The sequence below is a fragment of the Pseudophryne corroboree genome, chromosome 4 (genome assembly GCF_028390025.1).
Source record: "Pseudophryne corroboree isolate aPseCor3 chromosome 4, aPseCor3.hap2, whole genome shotgun sequence".
NCBI classification, from domain to species: domain Eukaryota; kingdom Metazoa; phylum Chordata; class Amphibia; order Anura; family Myobatrachidae; genus Pseudophryne; species Pseudophryne corroboree.
The window spans coordinates 544,023,077-544,039,414 of NC_086447.1; positions in this window are offsets into that span (position 1 = coordinate 544,023,077).

The following is a 16,338-nucleotide window of genomic DNA, read 5'->3' on the forward strand; positions in this document are numbered from 1 at the left end:
TCCCTAGTTCTCTCATCTGTTCAGTACACGTATCAGGCTGTATTATATGCACTCAGTACCCTGGTGATACTTCTCCTACTTCCTAGAGTATACCTATACCGAAAATCCCTTCCACTGTTGGCTATTTGGCGTATAAGTTCAGAGTCTACGGGCATTCTGTCAGCTCTGTGTGAAAATGCCATGGTTTGGTTATTCTATGTCACCTCCCAATTTCCCGGCTTTCGGGAATTGGAAATGTTGAAACACACTAAGGATCTATCCACATGGTACTGGTGGAGCTTCAAACTAGGGGGCCTAGAAATATTAAATTTCTTGTCTACCGGTCTCCCACCCCGTAATTCGAGTACCTCATCTATCGTTAACGGGTACAGTACTAATCCTGACTTGCTCTGACCTTGAGGTACTTGTGAGCACACCCAGCATTCTGTCTGGTTTAAGACCTTACCCACTAGTGAGTGGTAATCACTCAATGGATGACGGTCCATGTTGATATTAAGGCTGGACTGACATCTCTGGATGCACCCATCCTCGACTATGTTTTCACAATTCCTACAAATACAATTTTCCTCAGCCAATAATCCTTCACAGTGCCTCCTAGTTTCCTGACTACCAGATCGTTTTCTGATACTCGCCTTTGCTCGATGGATGTGTTGCTCTTGGAATTCTACAAATCCGTCCTTGCCATCAGAACCCATTCCAGATCCTTTCTCGACCTCTCTGGTACTCTCACCGAAACAGACTGCTCTGGTCAACAACAGGGTTAACAGGAAAACCCGGAACGCAGTCTCTTGGGGTAAGTCCATCTTGTTAAGGGGAGAGAAAGGGAACAAGAAGGGGGAGGAAAGGAGGGTAATGGGAGATGGAGAAAATAATAAAGAGGAAAAAGAAAAACTGGTGCGACAACCGCCTCTGGTCTTGTTGTTCTCCGTGCTCAGGTGCCGTGACAATAGTCCTGCCTCTCAACCTTCCCGGAACAGACACTCCAGTGATACGATGTTCTCTCTGAGTCAGCGACCTTTCTATAGGGAACATGAATCTTGCATTACAATGTGTTTAACTGTTGTGTATTATCAGTTGTGTGAAGTAAACCATCCGTGGAAAGTGAAAAAGAGAGAGAAAATAATAAAAAGAAAATTTGTCAGATTTGCGTTCACCATCAGGCTGTCACACCATCATGTCTATCGGTATCTATGCACAGTCTCCCTTCACCAGTATTTCCACTCTCCACCCTTTGTGAATGGCCAGGCACAGTGATGCTGGTGAGATATACTGGGTTTGGGCAGACCTCTGAAAAGACAGAGTAGACATGTGATGTTTGAGCTGTAAATCTGTCGGTGAACGTCAGAGATGAAGAGGAAACTTTGAAGACAAATCACAGAGTTTAGTAACAAAGAAGATTTTACAAAGTTTGACATCTGGATTGGGCACTACGGGGAATGATTCCCTAATCAGGCTGTTCCCTTAAAAAAAAATTATATGTGTATTATATCTCTACTGGGACTATCCCAGCCATCAATCCAGTGTCTTGTCCATTCTAAGTTCATAGGGAACCCGGTATCTTTGAGATAATTTCCTCTACCTGTGACGGACATGCTTATAAAACAGTGAAATGCAATATTAGTCTTCGTGGGTATTTTAACATATTTTGTGCTTCCTGGGTGGGAGCACTCTATATGTATACCATCTCTAACAAAACTCCTGTTAAATTACTTAGAGGTCACTTCTGCTAGAGGGAGAGAAGCAGAAGTTTAGAAGCCTCCTCCTAATCTCCGTAACTTCTGTCAAAAGGGTAAAGTTGCATTTATTCTGTTCTTCCCATTAACCGAATCTGTGTTTTTCTATACTGCTCGTGATTCCTTACTATATGTCCCTTGATCCCGTCTATGTGTTTACTAACGTGGCTTATTTATTCTGTCTAGGGGTCTATATTGGCTATGTGCTCTACTACTCCTACAATTTCTAGCAAAATGTCCTTTATTTTTACAAATGTAACATATTATCGGTCTTTTGTTACTACTAGGGTTTTGGGGTTTAGGCTGATGAGACTTTGGTGTAAGAGCCTGCATACTTTCAATCCTCAGCCTCTTCTCTCGCAGTTTTCTACGCCTACCAATATTCCTATGATGTTCAATTGCGCACTCTCTAAGGCAAGCTACTGTGACCCCTCTCCAACCAGGCAAAGAGGTTTGTACTCTGTCCCTCACTGTCTGATCGAGTCCGTCCATTAGCACAGACACAGCCACTTCTCTGTAATTTTCATCGTTCCCTGCATCTAATACCCCCATGTAGCTATCCATTTCCTGCAGTGCTCGGTGGAAATATTCAGATGTCATTTCATTTTCCCTCTGTTTTATGGAGAAAATTATTCTCCACTCAGTGGGAAAACACAACTCTAGTTGCTTATTAATTCGTTCTATATTTTCCTGATTGTTTCTGTCAGTCATAGGAATATCTGAATCTAATCTACAATCAGTGATAAATTTTTGGATGTCAATATTTGGGGGTAGGCATGCTTTCAAAAATGTCCGCCAATGTTGGTTTGTTGGTTCATACACATTACCCAGATCTCTGATAAATTTCTGACATCTGGCTAAATGCTTCCGAGGGTTGGGGAATTCTGAAATGATTGATCGCAGCTCATCTCTGGGCCACGGGCTATACATTGCATTATTCTCGATGAGGACTACTCCCTGACTATCGGTTCCCCCATTGGGAGTTACTATTTCCAAGACAGGGTGTAATCCTACCATTCCGTTCCTAATCTGTTTACTGTGTGATGTTGTTTCTGTGCAATGAACTGTCTCATACTTACCGGTAGCTGTGACCTCACCCGTTCTTTCATTGGGGAATACTGTTACTGCACTACCTGGTTGGACAGGTCCCACCTGAGTTTCCTGCAACATGACTGCTTGGAGGAGAGCTGCGATTTGGCTGACTCCTTCATCTTCCTGTGACCTAAAACCTTGGAGAGACTTCAAAACAGGATACATTTTGCAAAAGTTAGGGTTAATACATTGCTCTTTCATATTACGATCATTTACGGATGTATCATTGACTGTAGCCTTCTGTTCCCCTTCGACCTGTGTCGACAATGGTGTGTTTGTGTTGGGTCTGGGACTCCAGGTAGACAACAAAAAGGTCGACACACCTTAGGTCGACGCCAATTGGTCGACACACCTTAGGTCGACATGGATAAAAGGTCGACAGGAACAAGGTCGACATGGAAAAAGGTCGACATGAGTTTTTTATGTTTTTTTGGTGTCGTTCTCTTCGTAGAGTGACAGGGAACCCCAATTAGTGCACCGCGTCCCCTCGCATGGCTCGCTTCGCTCGCCATGCTTCGGGCATGGTGCCTTCGCTCCACTCCGCTTCGCTCAGCACAGATTACCGTTCCAGTCGTAGTCCACATGGATCGTTAAGTATGAAAAAGTTCCAAAAAAGACAAAAATTGTGGAAAAACTCATGTAGAACTTTTTCCATGTCGACCTTGTTCCTGTCGACCTTTTGTCCATGTCGACCTTTTGTCCAATTGGCTACGACCTAAGGTGTGTCGACCTTTTTGTTGTCGACCTGGAGTCCGGATACCGTTTGTGTTCTCATTCCCGCTAGGTTTGGAACCGATTTGTTAATTTCTCTTGCATATCGCCCTCTTGCTGCCATAAATTTAAAGTTTGTGTGTCTGACCCTTTGCTTTTGGGATTTTATCAGACATATCCTAACCCTTAAATTCTGCAATACCTCTGGTTCAAAACTACCTATCCCAGGAAATGATGCTTTATCCCCCACAGTCATTCGTGTCCATTCATCACAAAAGGTCTCAGTGTGGGGACCATACTTCCCCCACATTACTAACCGAGCTGACCCCCTGGGTCTCAATTCTGCTGTCTGAACCCTGACTGAGGAACATCCCTGTGTTGTGCACTTGGCTCCCATTGTGGACCTTTTTAACACGGGAAAACTTCCTAAAATGCACCAAACACAGTAGTCTACCGGTGGAAGTCCTTAAAGTTCTTCCACTAACTTCTTCTGCTCCGAGTATCACGGATCCGCCTTTTTTTTTAGCAGACACGTGTAGCCGTTGCAGGCCCAACTTCGGCCTATATCCCCTGGGCCTTTAGTTACCCAGTGAATATCTGCCTCTGGAGGGACCAGCGAAAACTCCCTAAACCTTTACTTTACACAAATCACACTTGCATGTGCTTTACACAACGCGTATGATGACGAGATTTACACACAAATATGCAAAACTTTGTATCACGTTGCGCCACTTATTGCCCACACAACCGTTCGGTCCTATCGTACCGCTCATAGACACTTGCTATCTATAAGTGGTAGGATCACTGGAGTCTTCACACTGTGCTCCAAAACAGCCGAAATGTAATACCACGAAAACTTTATCACACTCCGTTGCACGTATTCACCTAGACCATGCTCACCACGTATTCACCTAGACCGTGTTCACCAAGTTTCACCAAGTTTCACCAAGTTCACCGAGTTCACCAAGTTCACCAAGCGGGGTTCAATACATTCACACCTTATTCAGCCCACACTAACACTCTATAGTTTTCTGATCAGAAAAATATCTTTTCCTGTTAACTGATAGCTTTCCCCAGAGGTAATACAGTAGGGAAGGTTTTATTTAAACTAAATCTTGGACACTGAACAATTTGTGCTATTGGCTGCCTGTAAAGGTGGTTTTTTTCACTGCTAGGAAAAAGCAGTTACACAGGTTAATTTGCATTTCAATGGCTATCTTATAGCAAGCAGAGTTAACTGAATCTTAGAGAAAAATAAACTTTTTTTTTATATCTGTGTGTACTTCTTACATCAAGTATTCATCTTACTATTAACTTTCATTAAGCCCCATCTGATACTATTTGTAATTGACTATGGCATGGGTTAAATAAATGCATTGGTAACTCATAAATGGTGATTTGTTTTTGACCAAGGAGGGCTGATTATTCCAGGCAGTGAAAATCAGCCATTTAGAAAAATGACCTTCCCAACATGGCCGCTGCTCCTCCCCCTTCCACATCCATGAGGGTTACACAAAATGGTGGACAAGCCATGTGGTTAGTCCAAAATGGAGGACAGACCATGCAGCTTCCTTTGTCACAAAGAAATCACATACCATGAAAGCCCCTGAAGTTATTTTAGGCCTGAGTTAAAAAAAAACACTATATCAAGGCTTTTGCAGCAACGTTTAAATGTACTTTTACCCTACTTAACAGATAAGCAATCCAATCTGAATCAAACACAATATGACTCATTTGAACCTTGTTTTGCAACAATATGATCAGATATGCAGAGTACAGGTGTATGCTTGTATTGTGTGCGCATTTGGGGCCAAACAGAAATTCACAGACTTTTTAAATAGCTTTGCTTATTCACTTTACGGGTCCCACCAGCATCCCTACAAACCATGCAGAGCAGACGCCATCTAATCAGCATACAAATAGGGTTTCCAGTGTATCCTGCGAGCAGGAAAGGGTTCACGCAGGGTACCTGTCCGCCCTATTGCTGATAGATAAAGTCTGTTGTAACCTGCTAGGCTGCGGGTATGAGGAAAAACCGGACGATGCTCCCAATTGATAATGTCGATATTATCTTAAACCATAAAGCTATACCTCTAGATACTCTCTCTTTATTCAGTAGATCAAAACATAATACAATAGACACTGTGTGCTCTTCTTCCATTGGTTCGGGGGTGGGACATATCCTGTGCACCGGGGACCATTGGTCAGTTCAAGAAGTGGGCGATGGCTAGGACTTGAGATGTGGTTTCTGTTGTTTACCTCTGAGTTCCCGCCCCATGATCAGTTAAACCCATCACATTAATCATAAATCTGGTATTATTAATAACTTAATTAGGTAATATTTAATAATGTTCTTATTCCCACCAGATTAATGTTTACATGACTCTGAACAATATGATCCCACACATGATATGATTATCTATTTCAATCTTCAAGATATACATATATCCACATATTGATATATATATATATATATATATATATATATATATATATACACACGTACACACATACTCCTGCTATTACAATTTGTTAGGAATTATATATGCCTAGCTACAAAAAAGGAAAAAGCATTAGGGACATATTGGTGAAAACCGATATGGCAAAATTGAGAGTGAATCCCACACATTTTCTCACCAGGCGCAACGGTTGCTTTAAGTGCACCGGTTGCACCACTTGTTCTCACATGTCACCAGGGACCACCATAGCGCATCCCTTTTCAGGAAAGCTGTATAAGATAAAGTGGCCCCTCACATGTAGCACGAAGTTCGTCATTTACGCCATTATTTGCCAATGTGGGCGATATTACATCGGCAAAACAGAATGCCAGTTCAAAATCAGAATGGCACAGCATAGATTGGCCATCCGAAATGCTTTGGCATCGGGTAGTGGTGATCAGCCTGTGGCCAAGCATTTCGTGACCTTTAGACACTCTATGGCCACGTTCAAACACCGCATAATCGACCACGTCCCCGAATCTATACGGGGGGGCGATCGAGGTCGCAAGCTATTACAGCTGGAGTCCATGTGGATCCACAGGCTCAACACTCTGAAACCTGGGGGGTTGAATGATAATTTGGGATTGATTAACTTTTTGTGAGTTTTGTTTAGCCCTAGTATAGTGATGCCGTATAAAGCGAGATGCACTTTTGGGGAGCTTCTTGTTAGTGTAATTAACTGAAAAAGTCTTTCCAACAGTAGGTATCGGGTCCAGAGCTAGCTGTCATACATGAGTTGCCTTTTAGAACTTTTTATCACATTTAGCAGGTCCTTGGTATAACAAAGGGGGCCTTTTTTTCTACAGATTTTTCCGTGTGCACATTCTGATGTTTTTAATTGTTTAGAGTATTTTATTAGCACCAGCACTTTATATTGATGTAATATTGACTGTTATATGTCATCTTAAAATATCACTCCAGCCACTGTTTTGGTTTTTTTTGCATTGTCACAGCTTACAGCCTCACCATGGTAACGCCAAGGTCTTCTCAGCCAAGGCTTGTGATCTCGCGGGATCTGGAGACGCACTGGAGGTAGCTTGAATGACGCGGCCAGGGAGCGACACCCGGGCGGTGAGTATGCTTGGAGTGGTAGCCATGGTAACGCGGCTTGCACTCATGACGTCACTTCCGGTCCCGCTGAGATGCACAGCCGGGCGGAAGCCATGAAGGGGCGGCCACATGGACATGCTGCAGCTGTGGAGAGAATGGGGTCAGGGGGTAAGTGTTTGTCTTGTCTATTTAAACTTTCACTGTTTGGCAATTGTGTTATCCTGAAGAAGGGGACTAGGTCCCCGAAACGTTGATATGACTTGCACCATTTGCACAAATATATGATTGCAATTACAAGCCTCTGAGTGCCGCCTCGTCTTTTTGCTATATATCTCCTATATAATAGCCCTATTCTGTGACCTTGTGATTCATTTGCTAACGCTGGGCGGAGTCACAACAGTGGGCGGAGTTATTCAAATGAGTCACAGAGATCTGGCCAAATCTACAGGAGACTAGGAGCAGAAGCAGATAGCATGGACATTGGGCATGTCACAGACAGGGCTGCATACCTCCCAGCTTTCTGCAGGAGCTTTCTCCAGGCAGAAGGAGGGAAACACACTCGGCGAAAAGGGGGCATGGCTTCACGGGAGGGTCCCCGTTTTCGTCAGTGAGGGGGCATGCCCAGCGCTCTGTGAGCTGCTGGCATGCCCCCAGCGGCTGATTATGAGTCCGGGGGGCCCAGGGCACTTGAGACAGGGGAGCCCTATCTCATTGCTGTGCCTGCTGGGGGTTGGGGGCGTGGCCTAATCGCGGACCGCGCGGCCACGCCCCCTTATGCAAATTCCGATTTTTGTTTTTATTTTTTTTATGGGATTTTGGCCCCTCAGCTAGGGCTAAATCCAGAGGAGGTGGTCGCTCCCCCCTACACACCCGCACAGGGAGAAGAAAGCAGGGAGACTGCTGCCTCCCTGCAACACCACAGACCTGCCAATATGCAGCAGCGTGTGCTGACTGTAGCACAATGCTGCCACTGTTGCTGGCAGGACGGGGGGGGGAGCTTCTGAGCTGGGACAGAGCTACTCCAGCCGGGGGGGCCTCTAAAACTGTGGAGCCAACGGTACGTATCCCCCGCCCCCCCCCCCCTTAATCCGGCTCTGCTGCTGGAACCCCCCCATTAATCCGTACCCCCTGATGCCCCCTCTCCCTCTGTCTCCACTATTCACCGCTGCTCTGCTAAGCAGAACAGCGAGTACAGGAGCTTTCCAACTGCCCCCCCCCCCCCCACCGCAGGACACTGCGACCCGCGGGTGGGACAGCGGGACAGACCCCAAAAAATGGGACTGTCCCACAAAAATCGGGACATTTGGGAGGTATGGGGGTGTGTGAGGGGTATGTCATACAGACAGACGGGCACCGGCTCACTGTGTGCTTGACCCCCCACATCGGCATACTCAGCAGGGTCTCTCTGGTGCGGAGGAGCGTCACTTTCTGACACACTCCACGCTTCTTAGCTGCAGTTTAGTGAGGCACCTGCCGCTGTGCAGGTTCCATACTACCTCTGTTATCTCCAGCCCCGGCAACCCCACCGCTAGCTGCAGCGCTGCCACCCGCAGTGGAGTGCGCCCAGCTCATTCACACACTTTAGCTGGCGGGTAGCGCTGCAGAAATCCGAGCTGCTTGCAGGCTCTGACCCACTCCTCCCTCCAGCCGCAGCGTCTCCTGGGAGCTAACCAGTCACTCCCAGTCTCCCCTTACCACAGTGCCCGAAAGCCGCGAGGTCCGCGCCACGTGCATGCTATGACCCCCTCCTCCCTCCAGCCGCAGCATCTCCTGGGGGCTAACCAGTCATTTCCAGTCTCACCTTACCACAGTGCCCGGCAGCTGCGCGAGGTCTGCGGTGTGTGACTGAGGAGGGGGGGGAGGGATGCGGACTGGCAGAGAAAGCAGGACTCCAGCCTGAGAGAGTCAGCCATGCCAAGTCTCCAGCAGCAGCAGATCCCAACAGGTTGGAATGGAACAGCAGCAGCCAGCAGCAGTGACTCCGGTAAGACACATCTGTCTGTCACCACTGTTTTGTCCCTAATACCAATCTCTCCCGTGCCCTGTGTTCTGTCATGTCCCTGGCCTTGCCCTGCCACCCTTATTCTGGCCCTTTCACCTTATCCTGGCCCTGTCACCCTTATGCTGGCCCTGTTACCCCTATCCTGGCCCTGTCACCCCTGTGATTGCCCTGTGAACCCTATACTGGCCCCGTCACCCCTGTCCTGGTCCTGCCGCCCCTACCCTGGCCCTGTCACCCCTATCCTGTCCCTATCATTTCTGTCCTGGCCCCGTCACCCCTGTCCTGGCCCCGTCACCCCGGTCCTGGCCCCGTCACCCCTGTCCTGGCCCCGTCACCCCTATCCTGGCACCGTCACCCCTGTCCTGGCCCCGTCAACCCTGTACTGACCCTGTCACCCCTGTCCTGGCCCTGTTACTGCATACCCTCCAACTACCTTTTATGGCATGTACAGTACCCGCAGCTCCTCCAGACCTCTCCCCAATGCACCACACCTCCGCACCTTCCCCTCCACCACATGCGGCACTCCACCCCTCCCCCACATGCTGTGCCTCCAGACCCCCTACACCACCCGTGGCTCCCACTCCTCCACCCCTTCACCACCCACAGGACCTCCAGGCCCCTTCCACCATTCACCCCCCTTATACGTCTCCCCCCACACCTGCCCCCCTCCACCCGCAGCATCTGCAGACACCCTCCTCCATCAGCGGTCCCCCCCTCACCCACCCCTCCCCCACCAATGGCACCCCTGCACCTGCCCCTCCACCACCTGCAGCACCTCCGGACCTCCTTTCCCATCCGCCGCAACACCCGTACCTGCCCCTACCCTACCCATGGTGCCTGCGGTCCCCTACCCAACCCCCGGCACACCCGTCCCTTCCCATCCCACAGCACCTCCGGAACCCTTCACCCATCCACAACATCCCCACACCTGCCTCTCCCACCCGTGGCACCCCTGCCCCTCCCCCACCTGCGGTGCCTCCGGACCCCTCCCCCATCTGCATCCCCCACTCCTCTGCCCCTCCCCCACGCGCAGCACCTCCCGAACCTTCCCCATCTGGGCCCCACCCCCACTTCTGCCTCCCCTCCACCCGCAGCATCTACAGACACCATCCGCAGTCCCCCCCGCACCCGCTACATTCTGTACATCGTGCCCTGCAGGTGCTGTTCACGCCGTCGCAAGGGGCCGCGCCTCCTTCACCATCGCACGCCCTTTCATTGTGCAATATTTAACCACTAACAAAGGAATGCAGGTAATACTCCATATAATACAAATATTAAACCCCAGAAAGGCATGCAAGGGTTAAGGGGGCGTAGCCCCTTGCGACGGTGTGAAGAGCGCCCGTAGGGCGCGATGAAGCACCTAGTATATATATATATATATATCCACGTTGATCCTGCACTCTCATCCCATAAATTCCAACGTTGCGGGTGCTCCCAATGAACCCAATCAGGTCCACTCGAACAGCAATATTTCCACTGGGTGGAAGGTGCACTCTCGCTGAAATGAATGAAGTCCGTTCTTAAAAAAAGAGACTTTTATTGGGAAAGTCCAAAAGCCTTACATGTCGACGTTTCGGTCCGTATGACGAACCTTTCTCAAGACTAATGACTCTTTAGGTTAACATCGTTCATCAAATCTTAATCATGTGTCTAAGATCAGGTCATAGTCATCAAAAAACTTTCTAGCACAAAAGGAATAGCATATCCGGACACAGCCATAAAAGTCGTAGATGTAAATGATATTGAATATACATCTGATCAAACAGATCCTGCTACCATGATGCAGCTACAGGGTCACGATATACACGACGTGAGAGGTCGGGAAAGGAGCAGAGCGTCCCTGTGCTGCATGAAGGGACGCTCTGCTCCTTTCCCGACCTCTCACGTCGTGTATATCGTGACCCTGTAGCTGCATCATGGTAGCAGGATCTGTTTGATCAGATATATATTCAATATCATTTACATCTACGACTTTTATGGCTGTGTCCGGATATGCTATTCCTTTTGTGCTAGAAAGTTTTTTGATGACTATGACCTGATCTTAGACACATGATTAAGATTTGATGAACGATGTTAACCTAAAGAGTCATTAGTCTTGAGAAAGGTTCGTCATACGGACCGAAACGTCGACATGTAAGGCTTTTGGACTTTCCCAATAAAAGTCTCTTTTTTTTAAGAACGGACTTCATTCATTTCAGCGAGAGTGCACCTTCCACCCAGTGGAAATATTGCTATATATGAACACCTTTATCTCCATGGGTTTTAGACTAGGAATGTTAATATCTTAAATTTCTATCTGTCTGGTCTTGTGTTGTGGTTAGCTATTGTTTCTGATTTTCTGAACAGAATCGGTTCCTGGGTATTGTCACTTCGTTTGTTTTTGCTTTCAGGTGAGACAATGACAATTCAGTACTCATTGTTTTAAATAGAAACTTGGCTATTTTAGTAAACAAAGGTGTTTGCCTTCTTCATAGAATTTCAAAGCTTAGTGTAAATAAGGCCATTGTATTTTAGTCTCTGGGAGTTTTAATTTATGTGTGACTGATTTTCCTGCTATTTAAAGGTTAAAGCAGACAGTGTGGGATTTATACAATATATATATATATTAGATTTATGATATGTCTTTGTGGCTTTTCCATGAGAATACAAACTCCACTGTAATTACTCATACCACGCTCAAACCGCGCAGGACCGCAGGTGCGACCATACGCAATTTGCGGATATGTGCACGCATGGCGGACATGTGTGTGTGGTTTGTACGTGATGTGTGTACTGCAATATTTTTCGACTTTGACACTTGTTCCTACAGTATTATTAACCTCAATAACATTAATTTCCAAATTGCCTTTTTTTCTCCCAGTAGTTAAAGGTACAGTCTGGTACACTTATTTTGTACACTGTCATTAAAATAATCCTCCACCATTCTATGGATGGTTACCGTATCAGGCTGAATAGAGGTGTCACTAATGGGGGTCAATTCTTTCAGACCTAACTAGATGTCAAATTGCTGTGTCCCTATGGTGCGCTGACATCCTTATCACCAGTGGGTCTCTTAAAAAAAGTTATTTTTTTCCTGGCAGTTGGAGGAGAAACTAAAGGAGGTGACGTAATTGTGTCATGTGCCACTTGAGCTGCTAACTTGCTCACAAGGAGCTCTTTGCATCTCTTAAGATCTGTGTCAGCAGTAAAGAAAGACTTTTTGTATGACTTAAACCTAGGATTAAGTATGGTCACCAAAAGGAAGTGATATGATTTCAAGATGTTGACAACCCTTAGGTCCTGGTACAGTGGATAAAGAACTTGATCTACAAGTCCAACATACTTGAACCCACCAACCCCAAGGGTGGGAAAGGAGGGTGTAATACCATCGGTTGGGGCCAGAAAAAGTAGAGGGCCAATACAGATATGGGTAAGCCGGCTGAAGGGGGGTGGCAAAGGATGCACTCAGGGAGGAGGAGGGGTGGCCGAGACAGTGGGATAAACCCCAAGCTTCAGGATGTCTGGTGCCAAGCGGCAAAAGTGGGAGCATGTACAGTGGAAGGGTGTGGTGGAAAGGCCAAAGGAAAACTAATGCAGGCAAGGTAATCTCCAGGAAGGGGAGTGCTAAAAGTAAACTCCCAGCAAAACCCCCACAGTAGAGGGAAGGGAGGAGAGTTTGGAGAAATAAGAGAAAGAGGTGTCTGTGGACTAAACCAAAGGGCTAGGCACCGTCATAGGGTCCAATCCTAACATTTCTGTCACCCCCAAAATGGCCACCAGTGTGCCCAACCCAGGATCAACAGAAGACCCCAGATTAACAGGCCACTGCGCATGAGTCATCCAGAAGAACAGGCACCGGGCATGAGAGGGAGCCTGTCAGAGCTGTGGGCAGCCCTGCCAGAGCAAAGGATACAGCTGGAGTACTGGCCAGGGGATAGGGGCAGGATGGAGTCCCTGCAGACTGCCACAGAGCAGCTGGGGGAGCAATAGCCAGGCAGGGAGCAGACAACCACCATCCAGCTACACAGGTTGGTGTGCTGACAGGGGCTGGGAGAAGTCAGCCAGATGGCAGGGAGTGAATGGCAGGGATGGGGCATGACAATCAAGACAGAGTATGAGTGGCCATAGAAAAAAGATCAGGAGAATAAAAAGGCAAAAATGGGCAGAAAGAGAAAAAGGTGAAGAAAACAAGGGAGATACACAGTAAAAAGGGGCGCAATAGAAATATATTTTTTGCTCTGTATCACACACAAAGGATATATAGCAGTAATGTACAGCAGCCGCAGTACTAGTAGTCAGAGTGACGCACCAATAGAAATATATGTTTTGCTTTGTATCACACACAGATATATAGCAGCAGTGTATGGCTGTACTAGTAGTCGTCACTGAGTGGCACACCAATAGAAAAAATATATTTCTATTAGTGTGTCACTCAGTGATGACTACCAGTACTGCCGTACACTAGGGCTAGCGCAGCATCATGCGTTGCGACGTCGGCAGCACAGGACCTGACCAAGTGACTGGACATCCGGGGAGTGCAAATGGAAGGTGGGGCCAGTTAATTGTTATGTCTTTTTACTCAACTGGCAGGCAGAGTGGACACTGGCATCCTTTTTTGTGCCTCTCTGCCTCAGGGGCCCCTCTGAACCACAGGGCCTGGTTTAGCTGTCTCCTTTGACCCCCCCCCCCTGTCACCATGCCTGCCCACCAAACAAGGTAAGTCATCACTGGACTACCAGGAACAGTTTGTCAAGATTCCAATCATGTCAACATTCTATCAATGAATATCCGCAAAATACAACCAACCCCCTTTGCAGTGTCAGTGTTTTTTTAATTGTGCCTTACTTTCTGCTGATTTCCAAGAAATTGTAAGTCACCTAGTACTATTCCTTTAGTTATACTGCAATGGGAAGCCTTTTGCATCTACCAATTGAACTTGTGCTGAAAAGTGCACTTCTGGGTACATTGTGATCTGTATAATAAAAATAATTAAACAAACACCTTTGGGAAACATATACAGAACAGTTTACAGTATGTGGCATAGGTGCTCACTATAACTAGAGTATGAGAAATTGCTGTAGCCCCATAATAAAATCCTTATAGTGCTTTGATGGGACCAGTATCATCCATTACAATTTGAAACTTGAAATGCCCTATTCAGGAAAATATTATATGATACCCAATTAGTTTCAACTGAGATCTCAAGTGTGTCAAAGTCGAAAAATATAGCGACCTATGATGCCTTGTACTAACCCCAATGCATGTGCCCGCTGCTCGCGCACCGACTCCCCCGTGCGTACGCATCCCCTCAGGTTGCGTAGGGGATGCTCTGACGTCGCCTGCGCATGGGGATGGGTATTTAGGGCGGTGTTTGTGTGCGACTAGCGAGCGACTCGATCGCTACATATTTAACCAATATAATGCGTTTTATAGTTAATATTCCCCTTCATAATGTCAGCAAGTATGGTAAGTTTAAAACGGCTCTTGGACCTGAGAGATTCCTCTTTGCATGCTGGGAGGGCTCAGACAAAGGTTGGAGGGTAGTGTATGGTGTCCAGCTGTGGGGTATTGAAGGGATGTTGTGCCTATGATAATTGGGAGGGACTCGCATAGTTCCTGCTCATGGTTATGCACAGAAATAGAAAATAAGATCAATTGCATTCCGAATAAATTACACATAAATGCAGGGTGGGTGAATGGAATTCAGTCACTTCTTTCCCACAGACTGAAGACAATAGCCTTAGTTACACTAAGCTTTGAGATTCTATGAAGAGGGCTTACACCTTTGTTTATGAATAGGTCCAGGTTTCTCTCCAGATGAATGAGTGCTGAGGTGTCATTGTCTCAACCGAAGGAGGGTGACGGTGGGGTAAACAAAGCCCAGAGACAGAGTTTGTTTGGAAGATCCAAACAATAGCTTTCCTCAATATAACAAGACAAAGAGGAATTTAGAATACTAACTAGTCCTAGCCATCGCCCACTTCTTGAACTAACCAATGATCCCAGGTGCAGTACATGTCCCACCCCCTAACCAATGGAAAGAGGACACACAGTATATATTGTAGTATGTCTTGAGCTAGTAAATAAATATAGTTTGCAATAGGCTTGGGGACACAAGACTCTACTCTCCACAAGGTTTTCATCACTGATTAACGGAGAGCTGGATTTCCAGATTGCGCCTGCGATTCATTCCCATATGTGTAAGTTATTCTCTGTGACCAACTTATTCTCTGTATTTGCCATACTCTCTCTCTCTCTCTGTTATTGTTAAACTGTTGTATATTGTATATGTATAGTTATTATGTTTAGATATTGATATTAGCCTGTAGTGTATGAACTGTTAACTGTTTTCCCCTTTTTACATAGCTAGATATTGTTAGTAAAGGTGTTGGAACCTTAGCAAGGTATTGTGTGTTTATTACATTACTGAGGGTATTCGGAGCGTCTCAATCGCTCAAGCAGCTTTTGTATTAATAATGTGTCAAAGTCAGAAAAATGTCTCAATGCACGTTGCCATATTTGCACCGCACACTGGTCCGCGCTGCGCGTGCATGCGCTCTCCCGTGGATTCGCATACCCGCAATAACGTGCACTCACAGGCGCGGTATGCGTATTTACGGTAGAGTTTACGTAGTCGTAGCGTGCGACTCATTCGTTACATATTTTCACAATTAATGTAGTTTATAGATTATGGTCCCTTTGATAGATTCTGAAAGTTTGGTTAATATAGAATGTCCCTGAACGGAGGAATCCCTCTTTGTATTGTGCGAAGGGTCTAACAGGAGTCAGACAGTGGTGTTTGGTACCTATCGGAAGAGTATTTAAATAGCAATATTCCGGTGTTGGTTTGGAGCAGATTAATTGCTCGTGCGAATAGTTATGGACATAAGAAGTTATGTCCATTTATTTATTATTATTTGTCCTTACTTAGTCATGCATCTGAACAGTTGGAGACAGGCATCAGTAGGTCTCAAATGTCTCTTTGACCTCAGAGATCCCCCAAACAATAGTTTGCATGTTAAGAGGGCCTCATATCTACACATGCATAAGGTAAACACAGGAATAGTAATTGAAGATCAATTGTACTCCAAATCAGTATCTTTCCCGCAGACGGAGTACAATAGTCTTTAATTACACTGAGCTTTTGAGACTCAATGAGGAGGGTCAACACCTGTGTTTACAAATGGGGCTGGATTTGTATACAGGAGAATGAGGGCTGAGATGTCATTGTCTCAACTGAAAGTGGACATCATGAATATAGAACAGAACCCAG